Consider the following 11428-nt stretch of genomic DNA (forward strand, 5'->3'; position numbering starts at 1 on the left):
TTTAAAATAGAAATAATAACAGTGTACCATAGTCACACAGGTAGTAAATGGTAGAACAAGAATTCAAGCTCATGTTTCTAGAACTTGAAAATGATGGCATTTTCCTTTTGGAGAGATAAATGAGGCAGGGATTTGCAGAATAACATATGAGATTGAATGTGACACCTGACTCTCAGTTTTGTTTTGGGGACTAAAGTCTAAAGTCTGAGATTTCAGTTTGTTATCCCTCTAAGCATGTTTTTTAACAGTAGTTATGCATCAGAATTACCTGAGAAACATTTTCACTATACACATGCCTGGGATTCACTTCCTAGATCTAAGAAAGAGAATAAAATGTGCTAAGCTTTTCTTTATTTCCTAAAAAAGATAACAAACAAAAGTAGCAAGAGACTTAATTAAATATAACATTAATGTATTCAATTAAAAGGACAGACTTTAATTAGTTTAGGGTTAAGTTACTGGCTCTTAAAAATGCTAGAAAGTCTTAACAAGATGGGATTCTGTTTTCTCTTTTATAATCCTTTCAATCAGGAAGGCTTGACTTGGTCTTCATCAACAGCTGTATTCAAAGAGCTATTCTTTTTCTTGCCCTCAATTCAATTTAGTCACTCTTTTGAAGGTCTGTTGAAAAGCTGCATTTAAAAAAATTCACATCAAGAGGAAAAGGTCAAATTCAAAAAAATTTAACAAACATTTATGGCCCTTAATACAATTGGCCCTCTGTATGCAAGGGTTGTACATCTGTGCACCAACTGCAGATTAAAAATATCGTTAAAAATAGCATCTCTCCTGAACATGTACAGATATTTTTCTTGTCATTATTCTCAAAATATAGTATAACAATTATTTATATTGCATTATTACATCCAATATAAACAATCTAGAGATATAAATTCATGATTTAAGTACATGGAGAATGTACACAGGTTATAAAAAGTATCATGCCATTTTATATAAAGGAATCGAACATCTTCTCATTTTCGTATCTTTGTGGAGTCGGGGATCTTGTAGCTAGTCTGCTGTGGGTGTCAATGGATAGTTGTATATGTGAAACCCCATGCTAGGCAATGTTAGTCTTCAACAGAGGAAACAAAAGACAGAGATAGAGGGGACATTTCAAGAAAAGGTACTAAATTATTTAACACTACACAAAAGCAAAATAATCATTCAGAGAATTTTTTTATGGTTTGTGTTTAGATGTTCCTCCCAAAGCCTCATGCGGTCATAGGTGGGGTTTTTCAGAAGTGACTGAATCCAGAATGTGTGATTGGTTCGTGGTACCGAATAATGGTGCTAATCCTTAAATTAAAGGTGGGTAATTACTAAATCAGTCCACCAACTGGTTTGGTATTGCACTAATCCCAGTAGTCAGGACAGAATATAAAAGGGGCAGAAAAAATCAGCTCAGGTCCCTTGCTTGTTTTTCTACCTTCTGCCTGCCATGAACTGTTTCTCCTTTACAATGCTTGTCTGCTGTGATCCCCGCCTTGGAGCCAGGCGATTACAGACTGAAATCTCTACAAACTGTGAGCCAAATAAACCCTTCCTCCTTTAATTTTGGATATTGGGTATTTTGTCTCAGCAATGAGAAAAGTAACTAAGATGCCAGATTTTGATTATTAGAAATCCAACCAATTATTTATTCAATGTATATTTGTACCTTGTAAGTGCATACACACACACACACACACACACACACACACACAGCACACTTCTTTCAAGCACAGGGCCTGTGAAGAGATTGTCTTATTTGTTAGTAATTCCTTGGTCACACTTGTCTTTAGGTAGAATATGTTTCCCTAGCCCCACTAGCCACACCCTTCCCCATCAGGGTTTAGTCCTATGACTCACTTTGGCCAATGGAAAAAGAATGAATACCCTCTATATGACCATGTGTATGATTTGGCTTAAGCTCTTAAGTTCCTGCTTTCCACTTGAGAACAACAGTTCTCATAAATTTTGGACTCCAAAATGGGAAGATACAGGGAGAAGACCTGCAGCAAAATCCAGTCCAGCCCAGTGGTGTCACCCAGAGTCACAGATCCATCTGGAGACTCATCTATTCTCTGTCTTGGTTGCTGGGCAGCAATCGGTGGGAAGGGTTCGTTAAAGGAAAGTGTATAGGTGTGTTAATTATTGATTGCTGCAAAACATCATCAAAACTGTCCTAGTTACTTTTTCTTTCCTGGAACAAAATACTGGACATATACAAGTTAAAGGATGAGAGGTTTATTTTGGATCACAGTTTCTAGAGGATTTAGTCCATAGTGGACTGGTTCCAAGGCAGAGGCACATGGCAGAGGAGAAACATCTCATGGCTTGATGGCAGTAGAAAGAGATCATGGAGGAGGGAGAGAGAGGCTACACCCCCACTGACCAGGATTCACCTCCCACTATCACATTATCTATAAACTCACCAGTGGACTAATCTACTGATGAGTATCCCTTCACCATGAGCTAATCACTTCCCAAAAGCCCCATCTACGAGCACATGAGATTTCGGAGGGACATCTAGATAAAAACCATCACACGAACTTGGTATCTTAAAATAGCAACTTTGAAACTTTTATGTACTTCAGAACCTAAAATGCTTACCACGGTATCTGGCAACTCTAAGGAACAGCAGCTCTTATTATCATCCATCATCTGTGTTCTCATCAGTGCTCAGGAATAAGGGGAAGCAGCGTGGAGTCTTGGGCAGAATATTAATCTGGAGCCAGACAAATCTAGATCCAAATTCCTATGGTGCTTTTTATTAGTTGTACTTTTAACTTCCAGGGCAAGAAGGGAGCAGCAGTTTTTTTCTGTCACAGGTCATTGGGAAGGTAAGCGGATGTACATTTAAAGCGTTCAAAATTGCCTACAGAAATCCAGGGATGAGAAACAAAAATAAACCTTAGGAAGGCTGAATTAAAAAATACTTCTAGAACCTGAGTTTGAAAACTCAAATGTTTTCTGGGAAGGCAGTATAAATAAGTTAAACCCTAAGAGGTAGATAAAACTAGATTGTGGTAGATACCTAAGATACCTAAGAGGGAGATAAAACTAACTCCTTTAAGTCTTCTGGGGAGCACAGAGAAAGTCTTCAGTGTTCATGTTCATGCTGGTTACTTGGTAAACGCTCCAGCTGTGCCATGATGCATGCTGTGGCCTGCAGATGCCTTAAGCAACTTAAGGAAGTCAGTGATAAGGGTCCACTTTGGGGACTGTAGTGACATTACTGACCATGAAAACGGTAAGACACCAATCTGCTGGAAAAAAGCAGTGACATCTCCTATGTGAGTGAGAAGTTACTGTCAGAAAGCTATGCTCAGTTCCTCTCTTACCCCTGCTTTTACTGCATTCCTTAACTTTTATATGTTGTGCTTTGTTCTCATTTGTCTTTTAAGATATTTTCTAATTTCTTTATGATTTTCTTCATTAATATATCTGTCATTTAAGAATGTGTTGCATAATTTCCATATATTTATGGGGGTTTTTGCCACTTTCTTTGGCCATTAATTTCTAGTTTCATTCTATTGTGACTGGAAAAGATTTGTTACAAATAGTTTCAGTCCTCTTAAATGTGTTAAGGTTTGTTTTATGGCCTAACATGTGATCTCTCATGGAGAATTCTCCACACACATCTGAGAATAATGTGCATTTCACTTTTCTTGCATGGATGTTCTATAAATGTTAGTTACGATTGATTGATAATGTTGTTCATGTCCTCTGTTCACTTATTGATTTTCTATCAGTTGTTCTATTTATCAGTGAAGGGTGAGGAGTATTTTCTTACAGCATTTTGGACCCCCAGAGGAGAATCTTTTGATGGACTTCCTACTTGTGATTGGATAACTGTCTTAGTTACTTTTCTCGTTGCTGAGTCAAAATATCCAACATCCAAAGTTAAAAGAGGAAAGGCCTATTTTGGCTCAAAGTTTGCAGAGGTTTCAGTTCATAGTAGGCTGGCTCCAAGACAGGGTGGCATGGCAGAGGGGCATCACAGAGGAAAAACAGTTCACGATGGACAGAGAGCAGCAAAGCAGAAGGCAGCAAGCAGCAAAGTAGCAAAACAAGTGACGAGCAGCAACTGCAGCCCTCTTTCTGTCCCTTATACTCTAACGAGGCCACTCACCCAGAGTAGGGTACCCTTAATCTTAGCATTGAACTGTCAGTCAATCTTAGCATCACATCCTTAATCTCAACATCACACAGTCTAGATCCAGCCACCTCTGGAAAGTTCCACAGGTGACAGCATGAGGCTTTGAGGGACATCTAGATACAAGCCATAACAATAACTTTATAGCTTACATTGGAATTTAATGGAAATGATTAGACCTACAATTTTTATAGCATCTTTAAGTCTTTGCTAAACATATATTTGATTAGTACATTGTGTAAAAACGTCCAATAAAAAAGACATTGCTATAATCCCATCTGCTTGAGAGGCTAAAACCAGAGGATTGCAAATTCAAGGTCAGCCTGGGCAACGTAGTGAGATCCTGTGTAAAAAAAAAAGAGAAAAAGAAAAGAAAAAGAAATTTTCCATAGAGGTGAAAGATAGTACCTTGAAAATATTTGGGTTGACATATTGTTCTATATTGATACAAAGCAAAATACACTTGGGAATGGCCTCCATTCAGAATTTACTCTAAGATTATTGGTACCTCAGCATCTATAATAAAAGTATTTTCTCCATTAAAAATAATATTGTGTTCTTCAGAGAAGAGGAAAAATTAAGCCATAACCAATTTCAAACTGATTACTCAAACACATTAACTCTGAAGACTTCATATAATTTTATGAAAAATTAAAAATAAGACCATATTGAAAAGATATTCTTCAAAAAAATACTAGTGTCACAAAATGAGAGGCAGATATAGATAATAAACTTATTAAAGTACAAAATATGTACCAAAAATACATATTCTCCTTGCCTTTTTTAAAATTTAAAAAACATATAATAGAATTTTAAATTTTGATTAATTGCATACACATGTATTCAAGCTTATAAAAGGAATTTATTTTTGATAAATTGAAAAAAATACTATTGCAGATTTTTAATACAATAGAACTGATTTCTGGTTATTAAATAAATATTTTAAACATTGCTCAATTCAAAGAAATGTCAGTGTTCCCCTTCACTTTCAGAAGTCTCTCAGTGTGATGCTAAAGTACATATATGGCACCCCACCTATTTTCATCTAGACAACCTGAACTTTTGAACAAGGGCCTGACGCTTGTGGGCATGCTCTTACTTTCTTAGACTTAGAAATGTGGAGCCTTTGTTTACAGATGAGGCAGCCACCAATAGCCAGCTGAGGTCTTGAAGGCTACATCCACCATGGACATGAGACAACTGGAGAGACTCTAAGGTAGACACCAACCAGACAACAGGAGAGCCCCTGCCTGTTCTCAACTAGACAACATGATCCTGAAAAGGTGGGGGAATTTTCCCTCCAAGAAATTGGTTCTCTTTGTAGGGTTTAACAAAAGTGTTCTGAGATTTAAAAAAGAGGTTAATCAACAATGACTAAACAGCAGGGGAAAGAACAATCATAAAGAGATCTTCGGACAAGTAAGAAAATAACCTCAGCAGTTACCTGTGTCCAGGGCCTACCACAGTGTGTGCCGAGCACATTCTGGACACATTGCAGACAGCTTTTTGCCTCATCCTTTCAACACTTCTGCAAGGTGGATTTGCTATCCCCATTTTACAGATGGAAACCAGAAGCTCGTCCGGGTAAGGGAGCTCTGTGCTTTGGCACCATCCAATCTTTCCCGGTGGAAGGGCAGTAGAGAGCATATGCATAGAAATAAAGACAAAAACAACAACAGACGAAAAAAGCAAGAAAATCATCGCTCCAAGTTGAGAAAAGTATTTGTTCGTATCAACCAGCATAACCAGACCCTTAACAGGATAGGAAAATGCTAGATACTCAAAATAAATAGGTTTTGGAGGCACTTAAGAGCAGTGTTCTACTAGAATCCTCATTAATTCAACAGGGAACAAATACGCCCTCTTTGGGGTGAGGTGCCTGCAGAGAGCCGGAGCAGGGGATTAATTATGAAACAGCTTCAACTACCAGCCATCCTCCAGAAGTCCGCTTTGAAGTGGGATGTAGAAATAACACAGGTAATCAGATCCATGGGATGCTGGGAATGATGCAAGCATATTATTCACCCCAAATTAAAACACTCTATTAGTGTCCAGAACTCAAAAGTCCATTTCTTGGTAGAGGTCAAGAAAAGCAAACAGTGTTTGAATCTGATTATTAAGCCAGCAGTCAGTCACTGGCTCTGACTGAGCCAGGAAGACATTTGAAGGCAGGAAACAAGCTGCAATTAGCGTGACAGGATCCTTCCCATCTGATCAGGATGTCCTCTCTCAGAAATCCTTCATTTCCCACCCCGAGAATGAGGCCAAGTTGGTGCCAGTTCTAGTCCTTTACTGTACCTTGTGCTTTAAAGCAGCAAATCCGGTGAGTAAGAGCTTATTTCACTAAGATGAAGGATTTCATATGACTGATAATTACATTGATTTGTCATTATTTGTCCATATATTTTAGTAGGGCCCCGAAGCAAGTTCAAAGCATAAAAGTCGGAGCTCATGATTCTTAGCTTTGTCTGTAAGTTTAGGGATGAGCAAGTCTGGTCCAGGAAGGCAACTGGGTCTGTCTTGAACCCATTACTAACTAGGGCAGCTCTAAAAGTGAAAAGGGCAGGGCCAGGGAAATAACTCAGCAGCACAGTGCCTGCCTGGCAAGTGCAATGTCCTGAGTTCGATTCCCAGTATCAAAAAAAAAAAAAAAGTGAGAAAGGCCTTGTAGGGAGAAATCAAGGTTGGCAGAGTGGACAGGAGTACTTGACTAGCACGGTAGTGCAGAGTGAGTGACAAAGAGATCTCAACCAACTGCCATCCTGTCCTCCAATCACCACTGCTATTATTTTTCTTCTGTGATTTTGGTAAATCTACTTAAACTCACTAATCTTTAATTTACCAATTGCAAAATGGGAAAAGCATACCTCCTAAAAGGGAGTTACTAGTGATAAAGTGGTCGTGGTTATGGATGATTTTCATGCTATTTGTTTTGCTAATATGTATTCTCTGGATTTTTCTGAAATAAAAGTGTAATCATTTTACACAGTTTAAGTATTCTGTGATTTCTATGCATCAAAATCTCCTGAAGACTCACTTATAGCCTTCCTGCTAATAAATATTCTTCTGCATTTTTTATTGTACTCTATATGTGAGATCGTAACAAGAGTAGCAGGCCATCACTGGCTCAAATTACAGTGGGACCTTGGTTCACAGACTTGATTCTTTCCACCATTCTGGTCACAAACCCAGTTGGAAGAGAACAGAATCAAATTCAATGGTCAGGTTCAGTGCTGACCTCATGGGAAATCTTGTCCAGTAAACAGGCTTCTACAGTCAATGGTGCCTCTTGATAAATTGTAAAGCTCCTTCAAGCAGTAAAAGTAAACAATAATGATACTTTTATTACACTTATCCAATACATATTCTCTCATTATGATGAAATAATTACTTTCTGAGGTTAATTTCTGACCAAGAGTTAATGAGCTATATAAGTTGAGGAATATTAGCTAGCCTGTCATCAATTTAAGAAACTACTTTAATTAAAAGGCATGATTAATCATATTTTCAATAGCTTTTCATTATTTTTTCAGTATGGATGGTAATTATAGAGAAGAAATGACTTTTCAAATTAGATTGAGTAACATAAACATAATAGAACTTTAAAAATGGAAACAAAGATTCAAATGCATATTTAACACCCATGAAGATCTTAAACTCAGCACCTGCCTTTTAGACACATATAGAGGCATATGTAATAACACATATTTCATGAATATACATGCAAGTTCTTCATTATTTCCAGTTGAACTTTAAACATTTAATAATTTGGGTGTTATTAATAGTTCTAATAAAATGTTTAGAGGGGCTGGGGATTTAGCTCAGCAGCACAGCACCTGCCTGGCAAGCGCAAGGTCATGAGTTCAATTCCCAAAAAAACAAAAAAAGAAACAAACAGAAAAACAAAACAAAAAAAAATGTTTAGAAGGTTTCCTATGTTATGGATTTATCTGCCTCTCAGCTGATAGGAACTTGGGTTTTTTTGACTGGGGTACAAGTCATTTTTTCTTCTAGAACACTAATTTCTCCAAATTACCAGACCTAAATTCAGTTCAATAGGAGAAGCATTTACAAAGACTCAGCTATGTATACAGCACTGAGCTAAGAATTGTGTGAGAAAAAGAAAACACAGACCTCACCCTCAAGAAAACTAGATGCTCGGTGATACTTCTAGCATGACCAGGGTCCTCAGCTAGAAATAAGGGAGCCTCAAAGATCTGTGAATGTCCCTAGCAATATTTCCTCTCTTCCCTCCTTCAGGACCACATGCACCTTGGCTAACCATAAAGCAGTCCAAGTCACGGGCAGCATTGGAGCTAAGCACCATCTGCTAGGATTTGTGGCATCGTACCATCACTCTTACATGCTCAGCCACTACCAAGATTACACATCATTCATTGTCATTCATGTCTTGTATCTATGTGTTCAGCAAGTATGCAAATCTGACTCTGTCTCATATTCCTTCCAACCTTAAACTCTTAATTGACCTTTTAAACTCATAGCCTGACATGTGCAAAATCCCACTGACTCCTCTGAACTTCTCTATGAACTGGCCCTACACAGTCCACTTCTTACTCACGTTTACTAAATGGGACCATTTACCTCTCCTTGTCTCCTACCTTCCTCTTCACTGTAAGTACTCACTTTTCCTGGTGTCTCTGGGACTTGCCGAGCTTCTTCCTGCCCATGAGCTTGTAACTATTTCTCTGTCTGGTATGCATTTCCCCAGATCTTCATCTGGCCCCTGCCTTGCTTCACTCAAGCTTCTATGTAAGCATCGCACCTCAGGGAAGCCTTCCCTGACCACTGCTTTAAAAGAGCCCCCACCTGACTACTCTACCTCTTTCTCCTGCTTTGTTTCTGTCATTCTTATTATATCTATTAGCATCTCTATTTTGGTGACATTAGCATACCACATGCTACTCAGCTTATAAAGAGAAAAATTGTATTTTGGCTTATAGTTTTGGAAGTTTTGGACTATAGTCTTTTGGCTTCATTGTTTTTGGACCTGTGGTGGGGAATGCATGGTAGAGCAAGCTACTCACACCATGGTGGCTGGGAAGCAGAGAGACAGGAAGAGACAGAAATCCCACAACCCTTTTCAAGGGTGAACCACCAATGATTTAAAACCTCCAACTAGTCCTACCTGCCCTAGGTTCTACCACCTCCCAACTGCACCAAGCTGGGGATCATACCTTCAACACAAGGCCTTTGAGTGACACTGCAGATGCAAACTGTTGCACCAAACTGTAGCACTTATTTCCTGTTATTTCACTAGACTAGATCATAAGCTCCCTTTAAGAAAAAAAAAAAAATCATTGTCATCACCTCTGTGTTTTTAGGGCCAAGAATAATGTTGCCCATGTTCTAGCTACTCAGAAAGTGTAGAATGAATGAATGCTCCTGAATTCCTTAGAATGTTCCTGAAATACCCTAGAAAAGAGTTTATGGTCAATAAGTTTCAGAAACAGTAGATCCTCTAAATCCAGTTTTAAAGATTCACAATATAAATTTGCTTATGCTAGGCAATGATATGTCTCAGAGTGAAAACCCTGTTTCACCTAGTATTTCACAAACTTATCTCATCATTGTATCTCTTTTTTGATCCTCACCTGTAAGCATCCTATGGAATTGGAATTCCATTTGGGAAAAGCTGCTATTGACCAAGGAAATTCAATAAAGATATATTGGGATGGAATGATAACTGCTGACCCCCAGACAAGGCCCTGCTCTTTCATCTTCCTCCTCCCCACCAATTTCTTAATTTCTTTCCTACACTAGGAACAGAATCCCACAGTCGGTACTCTGAGCTCACTTAAGAGAAGAGAAACCACGTGATGGAAGAATTTGCTACACAGAACATCACACAGAAGCGGGCAATGTGACCCAAGACCATCTCATGCAGGTTACAGGAACATCCTGACACAAACTCCCCAACACCCACAACTGGAAGGAGGAGAGGCTCATTTTTGCTCACGGTTTCAGTGCTTGGTCAACTGTCTCCAAGGCGGAAATGGCACAGTGGAAGGATCTGGCAGCACTTCCACCCTTGGCAGCCAGGAAGCAGAGAGAGAGAAAGAGAAGGGAGGAGCTGGGGATAGGAATACACCCTTTAGGTTCCACCTCCAGTTACTTACCACCAACCAGGCTCTACCGCCTCACAGTACATTCACCTCCTGAACTCTTCTTCGGTGGATGAATCCCCTGATGAGTACAGCACCCCCAGACTCCAGCCACCTTCCAGATACGTGGGAATTTGGGGGAACATCTTAAATCTAAGCCACAACATCTATCAAGACCCACTCTTTCCCCAGTTCCATTCTCCACATTGTTCTGTGCATTCTTGTGAATTAACTTCATCTGTGGCTTCGGATATCTTTTTCTTTCGGATATTTCTTTCGGATATCTTTTTGGTTTTTGTTTTTTTTCGGGGGGGCAGTTTTTTTCCAGTACCAAGAATCAAACTCATGACCTCGCACTTGCCAGGGTTGTGCTGCTGCTTTAAATCCCCAGCCCCCAGCTTCGGATAGCTATCCTGCTTTTTATTTCCTTTCTCAACTATCTGTTCCTCATTTTACACATTTCCATAAGCTGTCCTGGTTCCTCAAAGGAAGGAAGCAGACAAAAAATTCACAGAAGTCCATGAAAGCAGCCAAGTGTATGTAAGAAAAGCAAAGGAAGAGGCTGGTCTCTGTTTACAGACAGGTTTGCCTATCTTGCAAAGTTGAGGGGTCAGAGTTGAAGGTCACAAAGCACTGCACCACACTGAGTGATGAAATGCCATGTCCACTGGCATTTAGCAGTAAACTACAGTGCATTTCACTTTACTGTAGCCCTTATTGTAGAGGATAGAAATACTGTGGATTTTTAAAATTACAGGGAAGGAAGGAAGTTATGTAAACCACCTTTTCTATTAGAGGCTAAGGTCTCAGTTTGCTGTACCATAAGCAGTTCCCAGCCTGAGCTTAGTTTTGCCTGAACCCATGCATTTCTAGTCTTCAATTTGACTTTCGAAAGAGGGAGAGTAGATTCCCATGAACATTAGGATTGGGGGGTTGGGGTGTAGATTATTGGTAGAGCATTTGCCTCATAGCACTGTAAGGTCTTGGGATACATATCCAGCACTGGAGAAAGAGGAGACAGAGAGAGAGAGAGAGAGAGAGAGAGAGAGAGAGAGAGAGAGAGAGAGAGAGGAGAGAGAAAGTCTTTTCCTGAACTTTTTTTGGACAGGGAAGAAGAAAAAATAAAAAATGAGTGTCAAACACTCATTTTAAAGAAATACGCATC

This window comes from Chinchilla lanigera, unplaced genomic scaffold (genome assembly GCF_000276665.1).
Source record: "Chinchilla lanigera isolate Chin_1 unplaced genomic scaffold, ChiLan1.0 scaffold00023, whole genome shotgun sequence".
Classification (NCBI taxonomy): domain Eukaryota; kingdom Metazoa; phylum Chordata; class Mammalia; order Rodentia; family Chinchillidae; genus Chinchilla; species Chinchilla lanigera.